Source organism: Schistocerca serialis, chromosome 2 (assembly GCF_023864345.2).
Source record: "Schistocerca serialis cubense isolate TAMUIC-IGC-003099 chromosome 2, iqSchSeri2.2, whole genome shotgun sequence".
Taxonomy (NCBI): domain Eukaryota; kingdom Metazoa; phylum Arthropoda; class Insecta; order Orthoptera; family Acrididae; genus Schistocerca; species Schistocerca serialis.
This window is the reverse complement of record NC_064639.1, coordinates 229210176-229233165: the sequence shown is the minus strand read 5'-3', so window position 1 is coordinate 229233165 and position 22990 is coordinate 229210176.

Sequence of the window (22990 nt, the reverse complement as noted above, 5' to 3'; positions counted from 1 at the left end):
ATCTGTCGCGGTCAACTGTCTAGCGGGCAGACGTTGAATCGCCTCCCCGTTTACAATCAGGACAGGACATTGCCGTCGCACCGCAGAGCCAAGTGAAAGCGAGAGGGAGTGATTCCTTCTAACCCGAACAGTACTAAAATACAGGGTTATTACAAATGATTGAAGCGATTTCACAGCTCTACAATAACTTTATTATTTGAGATATTTTCACAATGCTTTGCACACACATACAAAAACTCAAAAAGTTTTTTAGGCATTCACAAATGTTCGATATGTGCCCCATTAGTGATTCGGCAGACATCAAGCCGATAATCAAGTTCCTCCCACACTCGGCGCAGCATGTCCCCATCAATGAGTTAGAAAGCATCGTTGATGCGAGCTCGCAGTTCTGGCACGTTTCTTGGTAGAGGAGGTTTAAACACTGAATCTTTCACATAACCCCACAGAAAGAAATCGCATGGGGTTAAGTCGGGAGAACATGGAGGCCATGACATGAACTGCCGATCATGATCTCCACCACGACGGATCCATCGGTTTTCCAATCTCCTGTTTAAGAAATGCCGAACATCATGATGGAAGTACGGTGGAGCACCATCCTGTTGAAAGATGAAGTCGGCGCTGTCGGTCTCTAGTTGTGGCATGAGCCAATTTTCCAGCATGTCCAGATACACGTGTCCTGTAACGTTTTTTTTTTTTTTTTTTTTTTTTTTTTTTTTTTTTTTTTTTTGCAGAAGAAAAAGGGGCCGTAAACTTTAAACCGTGAGATTGCACAAAACACGTTAACTTTTGGTGAATTGCGAATTTGCTGCACGAATGCGTGAGGATTCTCTACCGCCCAGATACGCACATTGTGTCTGTTCACTTCACCATTAAGAGAAAATGTTGTTTCATCACTGAAAACAAGTTTCGCACTGAACGCATCCTCTTCCATGAGCTGTTGCAACCGCGCCGAAAATTCAAAGCGTTTGACTTTGTCATCGGGTGTCAGGGCTTGTAGCAATTGTAAACGGTAAGGCTTCTGCTTTAACCTTTTCCGTAAGATTTTCCAAACCGTCGGCTGTGGTACGTTTAGCTCCCTGCTTGCTTTATTCGTCGACTTCCGCGGGCTACGCGTGAAACTTGCCCGCACGCGTTCAACCGTTTCTTCGCTCACTGCAGGCCGACCCGTTGATTTCCCCTTACAGAGGCCTCCAGAAGCTTTAAACTGCGCATACCATCGCCGAATGGAGTTAGCAGTTGGTGGATCTGTGTTGAACTTCGTCCTGAAGTGTCGTTGCACTGTTATGACTGACTGATGTGGGTGCATTTCAAGCACGACATACGCTTTCTCGGCTCCTGTCGCCATTTTGTCTCACTGCGCTCTCGAGCGCTCTGGCGGCAGAAACCTGAAGTGCGGCTTCAGCCGAACAAAACTTTATGAGTTTTTCTACGTATCTGTAGTGTGTCGTGACCATATGTCAATGAATGGAGCTACAGTGAATTTATGAAATCGCTTCAATCATTTGTAATAGCCCTGTAGTAAAAGTAATAGGCTAGGAGGAGGGCTGTTATCTAATAAGTGCGGGATAATCAAAAAAGGGATTAACTTCGTGTATATTGAGATCTACCTAGAATACTGTGCAAAAGTGAGTCCCCCTTAGCGGATTCTCAAATCCACACTCATGTGAATATATTTATCTTGTGGTGGTTGCTGTCCAGCGTTACAGGTCCACGAATTCATTTCTCTCTTTGACATGCCTTCATAAACAACGAACAAAATGTTTTAGTAAGGTTTATTATTTTACACTGCAGAAACAAGACGTTTTTCAACTGGCTTAGTCAGTGTTGCCAACCTATTATTTAATGAAATCGATGAATCAGAATCACTGACACAACTGAATCAACACTTCCCAGACCGTCAAAAGATCTTGTGCCCTCTGCAGTTGAGGCTGTTTCTTTTACTCTTGTGGCTTGTGATGTCATTCTAGTCTCGGCAAAGAAGCCTTTCGTCACAATTACGACCTGTTTAATGAACGAAGAATCATATAGTTCAAAGCTATGCTGCTGACTCATTATAGGGATAACTCAATGTATCTAAACGATACTCACAGGCCCTCAGAAATTACTAGTTCTGTTTACATGCAAATCGTGTTTAGAGGAGGGACGTTCAATAAGTAATGCTACACTCATTTTATGAAAACAGTTTAGTTTCATTCAGGATTCTAGTACACCTTTATTCCTTCATCATATCCTCCGTTCAATGTAACGGCTTTACGCCGCCTTACTGCTAGAGCTCGTATGCCGCTTGGTAAGGTTCTGCTGGTCGATGTAGGAGCCAACGTTTGGCCGAACGAATAACCTCCCCATCATCCACGCACTGCTTCCTGCAGAGTGCATCCTTCACACCTTTGAGTACCCCAACTGGTGGACGAATGTACCAACACTGCCAGCAGAGACGTCCAGTTAAGCATCAAGGTGTTTCATTGTGATCCATCGACCACCTGGAGTGAATTTCTCCACTGCAGGAGTCACGGCTGTGTGCAGCCGGCCGCCACACGAGAGATAGGACATGTTTGCGCGACTTTTTAGAGACGCCTCGTCCAACGACTCACCGAGCTTTTGGACACTGCCAGGTCTCCATAGACGTTCTGCAAGTGCCTACGAACATCTGCAATGCTCTTGTTTCCCTCCAAAAGACTCTCAATCACAGCTCTCTGTCAAGAACGCATCTCCGTTACAGATGCAATTTCGAAGGATACGTATAGCATCACCAGCTATCGGAACTTCATGAAATTATAGGGGCCGAAGCGGAAATATTCCACGACATGCCACAACAAATTCTGCATTTTTTCAGCCTACTCTGGCTATGAAAAAAACGTTTTGCGCTAATTATTGAACGCTTCTCGTAATGTATTATTGAACTACGCTGAAAGGGGGTGAAAAGGTTGAAAACATTGAGAAACTAAAATCACTAAAATAATGCCAAAATAAAAATGAAACATTATGTTATTTCTAAAGTCATTGATCTCTGTCAATGTTTTAATTAATTATTAGTAATGAAAATATACTCTTCAGTGACACTAGCTATCAGAGTCTTGCTTCGATAGAAATACATCAGTTGCTTCAAGAAGTTTTCTAAATCAGTTTCAAAATTAAGGAGAGCAGTGTTCTCATGTTATTCGTTGCAGCAGTAGCTCACGGAAACTATACGTCACAAAACTGATTACGCTGCAGTAAATGAGTAGTGGTTCCGACTTCTGGTACATGTTAGTAAATCTGGCATCATTTCTAAGGGAGAACTTTAGTCAGGCAAATAGTATCCTCTGAGGATTCCGGGAATCCAGAATATCGACGAATTTTGCTTCTTATCGACATCGATGCAGGCACGATATCGGTCGTGGGGTATCCCAAGACTTTCGAGAATGTTTCAGTTTTAAGTAGGAAAACAAATCACAAATGATGCACTGTTTTCGTGTACTGTACTCTCTCTCTCTCTCTCTCTCTCTTTCTTTCTCTCTCTCTCTCTCTCTCTCTCTCTCTGCTTGTAACGTCAAACGTTGTTTGTTGCCGAGCTTCATGATTGTGTGTCAATTGGAAGTATTCTATAAGTTGTAACGAGTGAGTCTGCAAGTATCAAAATATCGCCGTACTTTCCTGGATTCGGAAGCTTAACCTTTTTACACAATTAAGGGACCGTAGACATTACCATACGACAAAAGTTTCAACATGATGCATCTACCCATTCTTGAGAAAAAGGGGTCTTAACAGAAGAACGGAGTGACAATCGGATAATAAATGACAAAAGAATTGTGTGATATAATTACAGATTAACAGTTTTCGAATTTTTTATTACAGTGGTATTGTGAAACCTTACTTCCTGACGAATTTCATGATTCTGGTCAACGAAAAGTATCCTGCAAGTTTTGATGAGCGAGTTTGCGAGCATCAAAATATGTGACACAAATGGTCGTATATTTTGATCGTACTGACCTCGTCGCTTCAAATTTTGTACATTCCCAAGGGATCGTAGACTTAGTATGTGACACAAATTTCAACATGATCCGTCTACCGGTTACTAAGATAAATGGTTTAATGGTCAAACAGACGCACGGGCGGCGAACTGATCCATTATTACCGATTTATCTACGGAGCTCTTAAACATGAGCCCATAGACGGAAACGTGGACTAAAGGTAAGTGTGTAAGCAAACCTATCAAATCCTGAGCGCAGTGGAGACCATACTAGCCCGGATAAACGCTACTTAAATGACACAAAAAGACTAAACACGAATGTGTTATTTGAGAGGTACTACCAAACTAAGCACCTACTCATTTTTTTTCATTCTAAACTCATTTTATAAATAAATTCCAGTACTTCATTTATTGTCAATTATCTCTTGCAAGGATAGTTCACTGCGATTACGTACTTCGACGTAGTTGAACCACCAGCAATGCAGTACGTTAGACCACTTTGTTTTAGAAATAATTAACCATTTATATCAGATTAATAATGATCTCCACGAGGACGCAGCCTTTTTCTCATACTTCAGATACAACATTCTGTAAGCGAGGTGACTGCGCCTCTCTCCGCGTATGTGGCATAGCGATGTACCCCACGTAGTGCAGGACACGTAATACGTGCCAGACAGCTTGGAGTTGCTCGTCACGTTAGCAGCTCGCGGTTTCTCGCAGAACTGCTCGCAGAGACATACCAGACACCACCTTGACAAGTTGATGTCAACGCACTCCCGCGAGTATGCAATGAAACAGTAACCTTACTCGCAATACATGTCCCGTCGCCGTTCCGACGTTAGAGCCTTTACTGTGCAAACCGACTTGATAGTAAAATGTTACAGACCACAATATGAACTGTTTTTGTTATAAACTGTATGATGATAAGCAGTTTTTATAACAAGCGGTATGAGGTAGACTGCAGCTGAAATGATGATAATTTGCTCATAGACGAGATTGTTTAGGGGACATGCTATGAGAGATTATGAGTAAATTAACAGTTCAATAAAATGAAAAATGTGGAACATTGCAGAGATGATGCAGCCATGTCCATCATACTTTTACTTTGTTCTTATGGACCTTAAGCATGATGTAGGGCAGTTGAATAATCATACAGTGTTAACATCTACATTTATACTCCACTAGCCACCAGGCGGTGTGTGCTGGAGGGCACAATTCGCGCCATAGTCATATCCCCCCCCCCCCCCCCTGCCCCCTCTATTCCACTCTCGGATCGCACTAGGGAAAAACTACTGTCTGAACGCCTCAGTACGAGCTCTAATTTTCCTTATCTTTGAATGGTGATCATTGCACGATTTGAAAGTTTGTAGTAATAATATATGCCCTACATCCTCGGCGAATATCGGATTTCGGAATTTAGTGAGCAGCCCCTTCCGTTTAGCGCGTCGTCTATCTGCAAGTGTATCCCACTTCAAACTTTCTATGAGATTTGTAACGCTTTCGCGAAGGCTAAATGTACCAGTCACCAATCTTGCCGTTCTTCTTTGAACCTTTTCAATCTCTTGAATGAGACCCAACTGGTAAAGATCCTATACAGACGAACAATACTCTAAGACTGGACGAACTAGCGTATTATAAGCAATATGCTTTGTTGAAGGACTGCATCACTTCAGGATTCTACCAGTAAACCGCAATCTAGAGTTCGCCTTACCCGTTACTTGTTTATTCTGATCATTCCATTTGAGATCATTTCGAATAGTCACACTCAGATACTTGACGGAAGTTAGCGCTTCCAAAGACTGGGCATTTATTTTGTACTCGTACATTAATGGGGATTTTCGCCTTGTTATACGCGGTAGGTTACACTTACTAATATTGAGAGATAACTGCCAGTCATTACACCACGCATTTATTTTCTGCAAATACTCATTGATTTGTTCACAACTTTCGTGTGATACTACTTTGCTGCAGACTACAGCATCATCGGCAAACAGTCTAATGCCGCTGTCAATACCATCAACCAGATCGTTTATGTAAATCGTAAAGAGCAGTGGACCTATTACGCTGCCTCGGGGCACACCTGAAGTTATGCTTGTTTCTGTTGAAGACACCCCATTCAGCACGACATACTGCTGTCTGTTAGAAAACTTTCTATCCAACCGCATGTGTCACTGGATAGACCGTAAGCGAGTAATTTTTGGAGCAAGCGACAGTGCGAATCTGAGTCGAACGCCTTTCGAAAGTCGAGAAATATGGCATCAACCTGGGAGCCGGTATCTAGAGCTTGTTGTATACCATGCACAAAGAGGGCCATCTGTGTCTCGCTGTTTCCAAAAACAGTGCTGGTTTGACCACTACGGTCGCAGGTTCGAATCCTGCCTCTGGCATGGATGTGTGTGCTGTTCTTAGGTTAGTTAGGTTTAAGTAGTTCTAAGTTCTACGGGACTGATGACCTTAGAAGTTAAGTCCCATAGTGCTCAGAGCCATTTGAACCATTTGAACAGTGCTGGTTTCTGCACATGAGCTTTCAGAGTCTAGAAAGGTCATTATGCCTGAGCACAAAATATGTTCCATGATTCTACAACAAACTCCAGAGTACTAACGTCCTCTAAGTGGTCAAGAAAATGTAACAGTCCATGGATTACCCTATAAGATCTCTAAGAATTTACTTAACACTGACCAGCTACAAATCTAGCATAAAAGGTGTACGTTAATTATATCTACAATTCAAGCATTCAAAAACTACTCTTAAGTTAAATATACCTACTCGTCGAACCCGATCTGATGCGAGAACTGAACACTGGGTTCAAGGAGATCTTAAACGATCTCGTTTTCCTGTATAGGCTGTTTCGTTTGTTACAGTCTAATGATTCTATTTCAAATAACATATAGCCTGCGAAGAAAATGACTTCTTCTGCACCTACCCAGCCATCTGAAAGACTGATGATTGAAGAATCAAGAAGGTACAGACTCCTTTTCCTCCGTAAATATGGCGTATTTTACAGTAGATGTACGCTGTTGCCAAATAACGTGAATACCCTGCAATAATGGAACAATCGTAAACAAACACTTGTTATGTAGTTTGTTATCTGTAGATAGTAATAACAGTTTACCTTAAGTAATATAGCTAGAGCATAGCTCAGTATTTGTGCTGTGGAGTCACAGAATATCATCGTAGAAGACAGTTTTCCGCCTTTTGTCGTAAACGTGTAATGATGGTACCAGAAGCGTAGACCAGCCAATACTCCGCCATTGAGTTCGTGTCTCGGTCGAGCACACAGTTATAACGTAGCGTTCTCGCTTCCCGCGCCCGGGTTCCCGGGTTCGATTCCCGGCGGGGTCAGGGATTTTCTCTGCCTCGTGATGACTGGGTGTTGTGTGATGTCCTTAGGTTAGTTAGGTTTAGGTAGTTCTAAGTTCTAGGGGACTGATGACCATAGATGTTAAGTCCCATAGTGCTCAGAGCCATTTTTTTTAACCACACCGCCATTTCGTCAACAGCACATGCTCAGCGAGGAGGAGGGTTGGTGGTCTGATAGGCCAGTGGGCTTGCGACGGCGTGGGGGTTAAGTACACCGGTGTCATCTTTCTGGAAGATCACGCGTCTTCCACGTTTAAGCAACGGCAACAGAACGGGTTAGACGATATCACCGAACCCTCAAGAGACCCTCACTATCATTGTAAGTGGCCAGACGAAGGCTCTGCATTTGGTATGACTAGAACTGAGATCCCACCTCTTCACGTATTCATGCAATGTAGATACATATACTAGCGACTTTCATATATAGAAAAGTCTAAACCTTCCATCCAATGGCTGACGATCCTGATATGACGTGTTAGTGAAATATAGCTACACTTCAGTAACTCTGTGATACGTATCGACGTGTGACAGGAAAAGGTGCTTCCCCAAGCAGTCTACATCTGTATACATATTCCCCAGGTGACCGTATGATCTATACCACAGGGTACCTTGTACCATACTAGTCATTCGCTTTTGCATTCCACTCGCAGAAGAACGACTGTCTATTTGTTTCCGTATGAACCCTAATTTCTCTTACCTTACGCAGATGGTATGTTGGCGGCAGGAGAATCATTCTGGAGTTTCGGCAACGGAACGTCTTCTCCAAGGAATTCGCATTTGAGTTCCTGAAGCATCTGCGTAGTAATAGCGTGTTGATCGAACCGACCGGTTACAAATCTAGCAACCCGCCTGTGACTTGCTCAAATGCCTTCCTTCAATCTGACCTGGTGGGGATCCCAGACACTGAAGTAGTGCTCAAGAATGGGTCATTGTTCTGTTCGAGGTCTTCTTTACAGATGATCCATACCTTCCTGAAATTTTCACAGTAGACTGAAGTTGACCATTCGCATTCCCAACCACCTACGTCTTCGTTCCATTTCATATCGCCTTGCAACGTTACCCCTGGCTTAAGCTCTATTACAACACTGCGGTATTTCTTTTCCTACTCATCTGCATTGAATTACATTTTTCTACATTTAGAGGAAGCTGCCATTCATCACACCATGATGAGTAATTTTCTCTACGAACAGCTTGCGTCCTCCTACAGTCAGTCAATGACGACACCTTCCCGTACATCAGCGCGTCGTCAGCAAAAAAGCGCAGATCGCTTTTCGCCCAGTCCACAAGTGTGGCCCTACCACACTTTCTTGGAGCACTCCTGACGACACCCTTGTCTCTGACGAACAGTCGCTGTCGAGGGAAACGTAATGGATTCCACTACTTAAGAAGTCGTCGAGGCGATATCAAACCATTGTAGTGATGTGAAGAACCGGATGACATGCATCACTATTTTTTCCTGTAGGACAGGCAATAACCGATAACTGATGAACTTGAAGATCACAAAATTTGTCATGGTATTCTCTATTACTTCTGAAGAAGAATTTTGTTCACGTATCTGATAAAGTTTTTGCTTTGGTAATAGATGTTACACAGGTCAACTTTGTTTCTATTTTGTCCATTTACCTTTCATTCTTTGCTAGAAGACATGTGAACTAAACAAAAACATGTGTTTCAAAAACAAGACCATTTACAAATGAAAAAGTCACGTTCGTTATCCAAGAATTCCTTTAAAAAATCATTTTTAGCAATCATCAAGTGGAGAAGCCGCGGACGGAACTTGCACAGTTGTGAAGTAATTCGAAGTTTTTGCAACAGGAGCAGATCGCTTCCGAGTGCTTAAACAACCTGCAACGTCGGTAGAACCCCTGATCTAGGGGTTGTGTATTTGATTAGCAATCAAAACGTTCTCGGCCCCGGGTACGTACCACCCAGCGCTTAAATATTGAATAAAAATCAGTAGCAATAGCGGCCGAAAGACTTTCGGCATAAGAAGTCACCCTCATTCAGACAAAGGCCTCGTCAAAGATGTACAGCGCACTCTCTTGCCCTTGGGGTGGAAATTGCTCCTAAAGGCGGAAGAATCAGGAATGATCAACGACATGAAGATACAGATGCAATTTAAGCCTCTACATTAGAAGACAAGTAATTTATATACTCAGGGCATGTGGCCTGTAATTGTGAAAGTGTCATGAAGATCTCTCCATTGGCAAAAGGTTGGGGAATATTCCATCTTTCGAATCTCTGGGAGGGAACTGACAAGCGGGAGGTGACCATGAGAAACAGATTGTATAAGCAAAGAAAAGAGAGCTCACAATCAACTTAACAGCTCATGCATGCAAGTTGCTGACAGATATAGAGAAGAATGGAAAAGAAAATTGAGAATGCGTTAGATGATGATCGTTTTGGGTGTAGGAAAAATAAAGGCGCCATAGAACCAATTCTGACATTGTGGTTGATAAAGAAAGAAAGATTAAAGGAAAATCAAGACACTGTCATACACAATGGAAAAAAGTATTGGGCAATGTCAAATGATGCAAGATGTTCGACATTCTGACATAAACATGTGGGAGACCAAGGACGAAGCGCTCGGATTAAAAAGTAAAACAATAAACTGGTAGCCAAGATCGCAGGAATTCTTTTTATTCCATGATTACAGGTTTCGATGAAACTAAAGCCGCCATCATCGGATCTTGGAACACATACAAGTTACAACATCAAGGCAAACAATGGTGATATTAATAGTGCCTATAACACGCAGGCCTTACAAAATTGTCGTAAGTAGCACATAGGCATCCAAGAGAGATGACATTATAAATGTTAAGTGTCACCATCACATACAAGCGCAAGCAGTTCAGAAGAGAGCCGTTTTAAATACGTTGCATTCAGAACTAAAAGTAAATTAGGATATTAATCATTACGTGCTCCGAAAGTAGGCTACTGTCCGCGCTCTCCAAGAAACAAAAACATGAAACTTTTGAACAAGCCACCAGTAAGACTAGGAGTAAGACTATTATCCGACCTCCTGAGAAGCCAATCCGAAACAGTCTCGGTCGGACGGTCCATGTGTTGTAATATACCCTGTGAGTGCGGAAGTCCATCCGTATATTTTCTGATCACTGTGCAGAACGTCAATGGCACAATTAAATAGGGAACTTGAGCAGTCGCTTAGCACAGCCTCACAAACACAAAATATTGCTCGATTAAACAAAAAGTTTTTCCCCATGCTAGCAGATACTGGGATTCTGTAACTAAAGAAGCGGTAGAAATAAGAATGTGCTTCAACGACTGCAACCGAGACAGCGGATGTAGCCTTAGTGGGGCGTGGAAGCAAGTTCGTGACGCTCAGAGGAAACAGAAAATTTCGCAGCGTTGTTTACGCTCCTACAAGACTGCTGGCGCGCCACCAGCGCGGACGGCGACGCCATCTATAGCATCATGACGTAACTGTCGACCAATCAGAAGCCGTTCGTGGGGTGTATAGGGTCACCACAGCAGCCGTCAAGACAGCCAGCTGTTCGTGACGAAGATAGAAGCTCGACGTTTTACCCAGAAGGGACGCAAGAAGTCAGATGGTACACTCCTGGAAATGGAAAAAAGAACACATTGACACCGGTGTGTCAGACCCACCATACTTGCTCCGGACACTGCGAGAGGGCTGTACAAGCAATGATCACACGCACGGCACAGCGAACACACCAGGAACCGCGGTGTTGGCCGTCGAATGGCGCTAGCTGCGCAGCATTTGTGCACCGCCGCCATCAGTGTCAACCAGTTTGCCGTGGCATACGGAGCTCCATCGCAGTCTTTAACACTGGTAGCATGCCGCGACAGCGTGGATGTGAACCGTATGTGCAGTTGACGGACTTTGAGCGAGGGCGTATAGTGGGCATGCGGGAGACCGGGTGGACGTACCGCCGAATTGCTCAACACGTAGGGCGTGAGGTCTCCACAGTACATCGATGTTGTCGCCAGTGGTCGGCGGAAGGTGCACGTGCCCGTCGACCTGGGACCGGACCGCAGCGACGCACGGATGCACGCCAAGACCGTAAGATCCTACGCAGTGCCGTAGGGGACCGCACCGCCACTTCCCAGCAAATTAGGGACACTGTTGCTCCTGGGGTATCGGCGAGGACCATTCTCAACCGTCTCCATGAAGCTGGGCTACGGTCCCGCACACCGTTAGGCCGTCTTCCGCTCACGCCCCAACATCGTGCAGCCCGCTTCCAGTGGTGTCGCGACAGGCGTGAATGGAGGGACGAATGGAGACGTGTCGTCTTCAGGGATGAGAGTCGCTTCTGCCTTGGTGCCAATGATGGTCGTATGCGTGTTTGGCGCCGTGCAGGTGAGCGCGACAATCAGGACTGCATACGACCGAGGCACACAGGGCCAACACCCGGCATGTGTGGGGAGCGATCTCCTACACTGGCCGTACACCACTGGTGATCGTCGAGGGGACACTGAATAGTGCACGGTACATCCAAACCGTCATCGAACCCATCGTTCTACCATTCCTAGACCGGCAAGGGAACTTGCTGTTCCAACAGGACAATGCACGTCCGCAAGTATCCCGTGCCACCCAACGTGCTCTAGAAGGTGCAAGTCAACTACCCTGGCCAGCAAGATCTCCGGATCTGTCCCCCATTGAGCATGTTTGGGACTGGATGAAGCGTCGTCTCACGCGGTCTGCACGTCCAGCACGAACGCTGGTCCAACTGAGGCGCCAGGTGGAAATGGCATGGCAAGCCGTTCCACAGGACTACATCCAGCATCTCTACGATCGTCTCCATGGGAGAATAGCAGCCTGCATTGCTGCGAAAGGTGGATATACACTGTACTAGTGCCGACATTGTGCATGCTCTGTTGCCTGTGTCTATGTGTCTGTGGTTCTGTCAGTGTGATCATGTGATATATCTGACCCCAGGAATGTGTCAATAAAGTTTCCCCTTCCTGGGACAATGAATTCACGGTGTTCTTATTTCAATTTCCAGGAGTGTATTTTATATATTTTAGCCTCACCATAATGAAATTTTCACTCTGCATCGGAGTGTGCGCTGATACGAAACTTCCTGGCCGTTTAAAACTCTGTGCAGGACCAAGACTCGAACTCGGGACCTTTGCCTGGTAGACCACTTGCCCGTGAAAGGAAAAGGTCCCGAGTTCGAGTCTCGGTCCGGCACACGGTTTTAATCTGCCAGGAAGTTTAATTTTTATTATCTGTTTCTTTCAGAGAAAAAATGAGAATATGAAATACACTGATGAGCTGAAACATTGTAGACACTACACCCCGCGAGACTGAGGGCCAGCTGGTGGTGTTGCGTGCAAGTGACTCTGAAGAAAGTGCGTAAATCCTCCCCACCACCGACGCAAACACAAGCGAACGAGAATTCTCCCTGGTGTAAAGGCGAGGCGTGTGGTGGTCTGTCTGCTTGAGTCGCTTTCGCATGTATTCACGTGCGATCCGCTGGATGTCGGTTCTAAGGCAAACCATCAAAGTAAGCTCGCGTCCTCTCCGCTTCGGCATTACCTTTGGTGTGAAGAAGTGCACTCGTATTACCACATTATGCTGGTTTTCGAGAGCGAACTATCTGCTGTCGTTTATTGAAAGTGATTTTCGTGGAGATTGAGTGGCTTGATGATAAAGTACAGAGTATAGAGTGCAAATCTCAAAGGTGCTTGTAGGATCTTAGAGCCCCGGCAGAAAATATTTAACAAAGAATAAATAAAAAATTATGCTTGGGACGAAATTTCCAAAATGCTGAATGTTATAATCAGATGAAACTACAATCGTCCGTCCATAACTGTGACTTCTTTGACTGCGGTGGGAGATGGTTGGTTGGTTGGTTGGTTGGTTGTTTTGGGGGAATAGACCAAACTACGAGGTCATCGGTCTCATCGGATTAGGGAAGGACGGGGAAGGAATTCGGCTGTCCCTTTCAAAGGAACCATCCCGGCATTTGCGTGGAGCGATTTAGGGAAATCACGGAGAACCTAAATCAGGATGGCCGGACGCGGGATTGAACCGTCGTCTTCCCGAATACGAGTCCAGTGTGCTAAACACTGCGCCACCCCGCTCGGTCTGGGAGATGGCTATTTGGAACTAGAACATATTAAATATTAGTTCACTTTAATACATGAATGAATAAAAAGATTTACTGCACTTGGTGCAATCATTTGCCCAGACGTGCTCGAATACTTACAACTGTCATTGACTATTCACGGGATAACAAAGAAATTGTTCTCTTGGAGTACAATGTTTAATATTTAAAAAAGTACATTCCCACCTGAGACCTGAATAACTCTTTAGTACTACGCGATGATGTTGACTGCTTCCGCTGAGGTCGCGAACAGGGGCAGAGCGCTTCCATGCTTGGCTCCTATACTGACCTCCATGCGAGGGCGCTGCTGTCCTGAGAGGGAGAGAATGTCGTCTGCAGTCTCTCCGATTCGTCGTTGCAGATTGCAGCGAGACATCGCTAATATCTGTGGTATCGACTTTGGTCTGGCGCCACGATCTTGTACGATACCACATTGAAAATGCCAGCAATGGAAGTAAAGAAGATAATGAATCTGCTGTCATCCTTTTGTAGGCAAGAAAGCTGTAAAGAATGTACATCCTCGGAATGAGTGCAGTGGAAAAGTTTAACTGCGGGTGGTTTGCCTTCAAATCCCTGTTATTCCTTCTTGAGAGATACAAAGTGAGGAAAAGGGGATTTTCAGAGCCTAATAATGATATAAGCATGTAGTAACCGTATTTTGCATTTATTTAATTTAATGGGAGCTCTAAAGGCAAAGCATTTATTTAGCCGAACACTGGATATCCTGATTATGACTAACAAATACGTACACAAGTTTTAGTCAGTTGTGCTGGATATACGCAAAGACTTGGTTTAATGCTCCAGCAAACATACACAAATGTTTTCGTCTATTGTGCTGGATGTACACACAGATTTGAATTAACACCAATACTTTCAGCATGTTTAAGTTTAAGCGGTATTATGATTACCTGTAAATTCTTGTAAACTTCATTTGTACACCCTTATATTACACTACAGGCCATTAAAATTGCTACACCACGAAGATGACGTGCTACAGAGGCGAAATTTAACCGACAGGAAGAAGAAGCTATGGTATCCAAATGCCAAATGTCTAGCTTTTCAGAGTATTCACACAATGTTGGCGCCGATGGCGACACCTACAACGTGCTAACATGAGGAAAGTTTCCAACCGATTTCTCCTACACAAACAGCAGTTGACCGGCGTTGCCTGGTGAAACGTTGTTGTGATGCCTCGTGTAAGGAGGAGAAATGCGTACCATCACGTTTCCGACTTTGATAAAGGTCGGATTGTAGCCTATCCTGATTGCGGTTTATCGTATCGCGACATTGCTGCTCGCGTTGGTCGAGATCCAATGACTGTTAGCAGAATGTGGAATCGGTGGGTTCAAGAGGGTAATACGGAACGCCGTGCTGGATCCCAACGGCCTCGTATCACTAGCAGTCGAGATGACAGGTATCTTATCCGCATGGCTGTAACGGATCGTGTAGCCACGTCTCGATCCCTGAGTCAACAGATGGGGACGTTTGCAAGACAACAACCATCTGCACGACAGTTCGACAACGTTTGCAGCAGCATGGACTACCAGCTCGGAGACCATGGCTGCGTTTACCCTTGACGTGGCATCACAGACAGGGGCGTCTGCGATGGTGTACTCAACGACGTACCTGGGTGCACGAATGGCAAAACGTCATTTTTTCGGATGAATCCAGGTTCTGTTTACAGCATCATGATGGTCGCATCCATGTTTGGCGACATCGCGGTGAACGCACATTGGAAGCGCGTATTCGTCATCGCCATACTGGCGTATCACCCGGTGTGATGGTATGGGGTGCTATTGGTTACACGTCTCGGTCACCTTTTGTTCGCATTGACGGCACTTTGAACAGTGGACGTTACATTTCAGATGTGGTACGACCCCGTGGTTCTACCCTTCATTCGATCCCTGCGAAACCCTACATTTCAGCAGGATAATACATGACCGCATGTTGCAGCTCCTGTACGGGTCTTTCTGGATGCAGAAAATGTTCGACTGCTGCCCTGGCTAGCACATTCTCCAGATCTCTCACCAATTGAAATCGTCTGGTCAATGGTGGCCGAGCAACGGGCTCGTCACAATACGCCAGTCACTACTCTTGATGAACTGTGGTAACGTTTTGAAGCTGTATGGGCAGCTGTACCTGTACACGCCATCCAAGCTCTGTTTGACTCATTGCCCAGGCGTGTCAATGCCGTTATTAAGGCCAGAGATGGTTGTTCCGGGTACTGATTTCTCACGATCTATGCACCCAAATTGCGCGACTATGTAATCACATGACAGTTCTAGTAGAATATATTTGTCTAATGAACACCCGTTTCTCATCTGATTTTCTTCTTGGTGTAGCAATTTTAATAGCCAGTAGTGTATAATGATAGAATGAACGAATGAATGAATGAATGAATGCTATGGTCATCCAAACAGGTAGGTGTAAACTCGAGGATTGCCGAGACACGTTCACTCCAGTGTGAGAAATGCAGAATACTGTAGTAGCAATACGTTTAGACGCAGATATAGTTCTATTTATCGAGGCTGCCAGTGCACTACAACTAAGGCTGCTGGTTTCCTCGTATCATACGTACTGATTCCAGTACCAACCCCTTCATGAACTCGAAATTTTTTAATTCCATTCATTTATTTATTTTTAAATTGATTCATATTTTCAATTTTCTATTCTATTTCTAACTTAATACTGCCCGTGATTCCTGTAAACATAATTTATTACTACGTTCTACGTCACCATGATTATTCTGTTTAGAGTTCCCAGGTAATAGGTCAAAAATTCGTAGCAATGAACTGAAATGTCCCCACCTGCGGAAGTTCTGCCTCCAAGTCTTTTCAGTTGACGCCACATGGGCGATTTGAGTGTCGATGATGACGTCCCCAGACGGAGAAAATATCTGACCCTGCTAGGGATCGACCCGCATGGCAGTCTGACAAGCTGATTGGTCAGATAAGGAGGCGGACAGACGACCAGAATCGTATTACAGTACTGTGGAAAGCTTGACAGTGAACTTATATCAACGTCTTAGCAATCAAATTCACCTGATCTGAACCCGCTGGAGCACATTTGATGAACTAACGGTTATCAGCTACGTGTCCACAAACCACCGGGCCGTAATTTAAAGATATTCGTACCTTTGAGGAGGCCTCGTATGTTGCTAAAAAATCATTCAAATAACAAGAGGTGAAACGAGTAATCTGACCTGGTCACTCAAATACAAGAAAAAGTCCTAAACTTGTTTCGGAAAACGGAAAAGGTGAGCGATAACGTTATCAGCCAGAACCAGAATCACTGCTGCGCGGTATCTGGCCCAGTGCAAACAGGTTGCTAACTTCACATATTTCCCACCTGAAAAATGCACTGCCTTAGGTCTCTCTTTGCCAGAATACTGTCCATGTACTGCCTGATAATAAAATGTATTAATTTATCCAAGTGAAAGACCACTTCCTAATGTTACATACGTCTCAAAGTACACTACTGGCCATTAAAATTGCTACACCACGAAGATGACATGCTACAGACGCGAAATTTAACCGACAAGAAGAAGATGCTGTGATATGCAAATGATTAGCTTTTAAGAGCATTCACACAAGGTTGGCGCCGGTTGCGACACCTACAACGTGCTGACATGAGGAAAGTTTCCAACCGATTTCTCCTACACAAACAGCAGCTGACCGGCGTTGCCTGGTGAAACGTTTTTGTGATGCCTCGTGTAAGGAGGAGAAATGCGTACCATCACGTTTCCGACTTTGATAAAGGTCGGATTGTAGCCTATCGCGATTGCGGTTTATCGTATCGCGACATTGCTGCTCGCGTTGGTCGAGACCCATGAGTGTTAGCAGAATATGAAATCGGTGGGTTCAGGAGGGTAATACGGAACGCCGTGATGGATCCCAACGGCCTCGTATCACTAGCAGTGGAGGTGATAGGCTTCTTATCCGCATGGCTGTAACGGATCGTGCAGCCACGTCTGGATCCCTGAGTCAACAGATGGGGACGTTTGCAAGACAACAATCATCTGCACGAACAGTTCGACGACGTTTGCAGCAGCATGGACTATCAGCTCGGAGACCATGGCTGCGGTTACCCTTGACGCTGCATCACAGACAGGAGCGCTTGCGATGGTGTGCCACTGGTATGGGGTGCCACTGGTTACACGTCTCGGTCACCACTTGTTCGCATTGACGGCACTTTGCGCAGTGGACGTTACATTTCAGATTTTTTACGACCCGGGGCTCTACCCTTCATTCAATCCCTGCGAAACCCTACATTTTAGCAGGATAATACATGACCGCATGTTGCAGGTCCTGTAGGGGTCTTTCTCCATATCTCTCACCAATTGAAATCGTCTGGTCAATGGTGGCCGAGCAACTGGCTCGTCACAATACGCCAGTCACTACTCTTGATGAACTGTGGTATCGTGCTGAAGCTGCACGGGCAGCTGTACCTGTACATGCCATCCAAGCACTGTTTGATTCAATGCCCAGGCGTATCAAGGCCGTTATTACCGCCAGAGGTGGTTGTTCTGGGTACTGATTTCTCAGGATCTATGCAACCAAACTGCGTGAAAATGTAATCACATGTCAGTTCTAGTATAATATATTTGTCCAATGAATACCCGTTTCTCATCTGCATGTCTTCTTGGTGTAGCAATTTTAATGGCCAGTAGTGTAGCAGCTAACACTTAGAGGAAAACCCTCAGGTAATTATTGATACAGTGTGCAATTAACGTCTTCTTGTTAATTTAAGAGAACAGTTGAAAGTTGGTAACTGTTCTGAAGCAAATTTTGTGGACGATAACTGCAATGAATCTAGCTGCTGTCCAGTATAGATACACACACGTTCAGAAAAGAATAACAGAACACCTTGAACCAATAGAGATAGGGTGTTCGTATTCACAGGAAGTGTACATCAGTATTGTTGCTTCTAGGAATCCTGCATACTCGGTTCTCTAGACAAACTATCAAACAACTCGTATTAATGATTTTTATTACGACAAGAAAATTAAAATGCTTAACTTTGATAGATGAGTCGCAAGCAATGGGCGACATACAATATAATCAGTCTTCTTCAGAATAGCTAAACACGTCTGTGCTACGTAGCGCTTGCTAATGATAGAGGTGACGATGCGTCTGCTAACGAAGTGTCTAACTTGAAGCTGCTATCAAAATGGGCTTTCAACAGTCGAGCGCGGCGCTTGTGTCCTCTTCACCTAGGGGCAGTTGCTGTCGCGTTGTCGTCCTGGAGAAAGATCAGTCAGCGTGTGATTGGCTGACCTCTTCTCACAGCCGTCACTTCTCTGTCACTCCCGTCTGGCGTGCCGGCGCTGACTTTACGCCGTAACAAGTATGATCTGCGAAAAGGTTTAGCACTTAAACCATCTCGACCCGCGAGTTCAAGGTCACATGAATGGATGCAGGTGACCAAACAGGATGCTTACTTACGTGTCACCTGTCTGACTTGTATCTAGACGTATCAGGGGTCCCATATCACTCCAACTGCACACGCCTGACGCCATTGCAGAGACTGCTCCAGCTTCAACAGTCCCTTGCTGACATGCAGGTTCCATGGATTCATGAGTTTATATCGTTAGCTGTACACGACCATCCGCTCGATACAGTTTGAAACGAGACTCGTCCGACCAGATAACAGGTTTCCAGTCATAAACAGTGCAATGTCAGCGTTGACGGGCCCAGGCGAGGCGTTAGCCTTCGTGTCGTGCAGTCCCCAAGTATACACTAATGGGCCTTCGGCTCCGAAGGTGGTCGTGTACAGCTAACGATAGAAACTCATGAATCCATGGAACCTGCATGTCAGCAAGGGACTGTTGAAGCTGGTGGAGTCTCTGCAATGGTGTCAGGCGTGTGCAGTTGGAGTGATATGGGACCCCTGATATTCGTTTCGTTGAATGGTTCGCACGCTGACAGTTGTTGATGGTCCATAACTGAAATCTGCAGTTCGCGGAAGGGCTGCACTTCTGTCACGTTAAACGTTTCTCTTCAGTGGTCGTTGGTCCAGTTCTTGCAGGATCTTTCTGGGCCGCAGCGATGTCGGAGATCTGATGTTTCACTGGATTCCTGATACGGTACACTCATGAAGAGGCCGTACGGGAAAATCCCCACGTCATCGCTACCCCAGAGACACTGTGTCCTATCGCTTGTGAGCCAAGTATAATACCACGTTCAGACCCTCTCAAATCTTGATAACCTGCCATTGTAGCAGCAGTAAACGATCTAACAACTGCGCTATACACTTGTTGTTTTATATAGGCGTTACCGACCGCAATGCCGTATTCTGCATGTTTACATATCTCTGTATCTGAATACGCCTGCCTATACCAGTTTCTTTGGCGCTTCAGTGTAAAATGGAACGACGTCACTGGGCAGAAGAATGGCATCAGATAGTGTTTCCGGATGAATCCAGGTTCTGTTTGTTTGAAAATGATGGTCGCATTTTGGTTCGCCACAGACAGGGAGAGCGGCATCACAGTCACTCCATTCGCACAAGACTTACAGCCAAACTCAAGGCTCTGTGGTATGGGATGGTATTGGGTACAACCAAAAATCAGTTGGTGTGTGTCCAGGGCACTGTGACCTGTGTAACCTACCTGAATGACATCCTGCGACCCGTAGCCATACCCTTTCTGCACAACACCCGAAACGCCATTTTTCAGCCGGACAATCCACGAACACAAGAATATCGTGTCTTCTTAGTGTCACAGGATGTCAAACTCTTTCCCTGGCCCTCCCAGATCACCAGACGTTTCAGCAATCCAAAATGTGTTGGATATGGTCAAATGATGGGTGCAGTGCTGTGAGCCAATGCAAACCACTGCAGACGATCCCCGAAGCCAGGCGAATGCAGCATGGATGGCTATACCGCAGGACGCCATGCGCGCCTTATACGCGTCGATGTTACCACGCTTGGAACAAGTTATCAGGGTCCATGGTGGACCCTCTGTTCCTACTAGGCAACAGGCACATGCTGAACAGAGGTGACTCAAATGTTAATGAGTTCTGCAGAATATATTACTGTACGTGTCCTGTGAATATGAACGTTTATCTCTAGTCGTGCAAGGTGTTCTGTTTTTTCTGGACATGAGTGTATTTTGTGAAAGTAAATTCGATTGTAATATTACTTTCTGAAATGACACACTTAATTCTTTGATGTTTAGCATAAAGCACCACTCAAAAGTAAATTTTGACCTTGATAAGTACTCTGACGGAAAAATTGCAACAATAAGGAAAAAGTAATGTTGGGAAGTGAACTTTCGGGAATACATTCATCTAGGTCTCATTTTTTCCTTTTGTTCATCAGTCTTCTGACTGACTCCTAACTAAGGTACGAGCCTATGAGATTGGTTCACAAATATGTGAGTGGCTCGAAGACTTCTTAAGTAATAGAACCCAGTACGTTGTCCTCGATGGTGAGTGTTCATCGGAGGTGAGGGTATCATCAGGAGTGCCCCAGGGAAGTGTGGTAGGTCCGCTGTTGTTTTCTATCTACATAAATGATCTTTTGGATAGGGTGGATAGCAATGTGCGGCTGTTTGCTGATGATGCTGTGGTGTACGGGAAGGTGTCGTCGTTGAGTGACTGTGGGAGGATACAAGATGACTTGAACAGGATTTGCGATTGGTGTAAGGAATGGCAGCTAACTCTATAGATAAATGTAAATTAATGCGGATGAATAGAAAAAAGAATCCCGTAATGTTTGAATACTCCATTAGTAGTGCGGCGCTTGACACAGTCACGTAGATTAAATATTTGGGCGTAACATTGCAGAGCGATATGAAGTGGGACAAGCATGTAATGGCAATTGTGGGGGAAGGCGGATAGTCGTCTTCGGTTCATTGGTAGAATTCTGGGAAGATGTGGTTCATCTGTAGAGGAGACCGCTTATAAAACATTAATACGACCCATTCTTGAGTACTGCTCGAGCGTTTGGGATCCCTATCAGGTCGGATTGAGGGAGGACATAGAAGCAATTCAGAGGCGGGCTGCTAGATTTGTTACTGGTAGGTTTGATCATCACACGAGTGTAATGGAACTTTTATAAACCTGTGTCCTTACTGATTGGACATGGTACTTTCTTTTTCGTGGAGTGTTACGAAAATGCAACTCGGGTGGGAGTCTCTGGAGGAAAGGAGGCGTTCTTTTCGTGAATCGCTACTGAGGAAATAGAGCTAAGGTGGAAATTTTACGCGCGCCTGTTGAGTAAACAGTGTGATTTACGAACGCGATCGCGTATACCCCGTTGGGGCCCACGTACCGTATGCACAAGTCGCATCGCTTCTGATCGTTCAGCAACACGCTCCACGTTAACGTTCGACAGCACGGTCCGTGTGACGACAGCTTAAGTGTCGACAGAGGTCGCTGCATTCACGGATCTTGAGAATGAATAAATCTATTGTTATTTAGTTCACAAATCCTCCCTGTGTTCTGATTAACATTACCTTTGCCATTCGTATCAAAGTACTGATAACAAAAGAAAGTAGGAAGCTTGCAGCCGAAGGCAATTGAAACCAGTGCATTAAAGACTTGTAACGTGTATCCACACGACATGTAGCCTGTAACTGAAGAAGTGTCATGATGATCTCTCCATTGGCAAAAGATTCCGAATTAGTCCCCCATTCATATCTCTGGAAGGGGACTGCCAATGGGGAGGTTACCATGAGGAAAAGAATGTATAATCAAGGGAAGGATAACGTACTACGAGTCGGGGTGTGGAATGTCAGATGCTTCAACGTGTTAGGGAAACCAGAAAAACAGAAAAGAGAAATGCAAAGGCTCAATCTAGATTTAGGAGAGGTTAGTGAATTGAGGTGGAAAGAAATGCAGAGGAGAGAGCGGATAGGTGGAAAGAATACATTGAAAGCCTATATGAGGGGGAAGGCTCAAATGGTTCAAATGGCTCTGAGCACTATGGGACTCAACTGTTGAGGTCATTAGTCCCCTAGAACTTAGAACTAGTTAAACCTAACTAAACTAAGGACATCACAAACATCCATGCCCGAGGCAGGATTCGAACCTGCGACCGTAGCGGTCTTGCGGTTCCAGACTGCAGCGCCTTTAACCGCACGGCCACTTCGGCCGGCCTGAGGGGGAAGATTTGTCTGATGTGATAGAAGAAGAGACAAGAGTCGATTTGGAATACACAGGGGATCCAGTATTAGAATCAGAATTTAAAAGAACTTTGGGGGACTTAAGGTCAAATAAGGCGGAAGGGGTGGAGGTTTGCTTCTCAATTTGGTCCTACGGAACTTGACGTGTAAGTAAAAATTCCATCAGAGTTTCTAAAATCATTGGGGGAAGTGCAAAAAAAAAAAAAAAAAAAACTATTCACGTTGGTGTGAAGAATAGATGAGTCTGGCGAGATACGATCAGACTTTCGAAAAGCATCACCCACACAATTCCGGAGACGGCAAGAGGTGATAGGTGCGAGAATTATCGCAATATCAGCTTAATAGCTCATGTATCCAAGTTGCTGACAAGAATAATATACAGACGAATGGGAAAGAAAGTTGAGGATGCGCTAGATGACAATCGGTTTGGCTTTGGGAAAAGTAGTTGCGGTTAATAATGG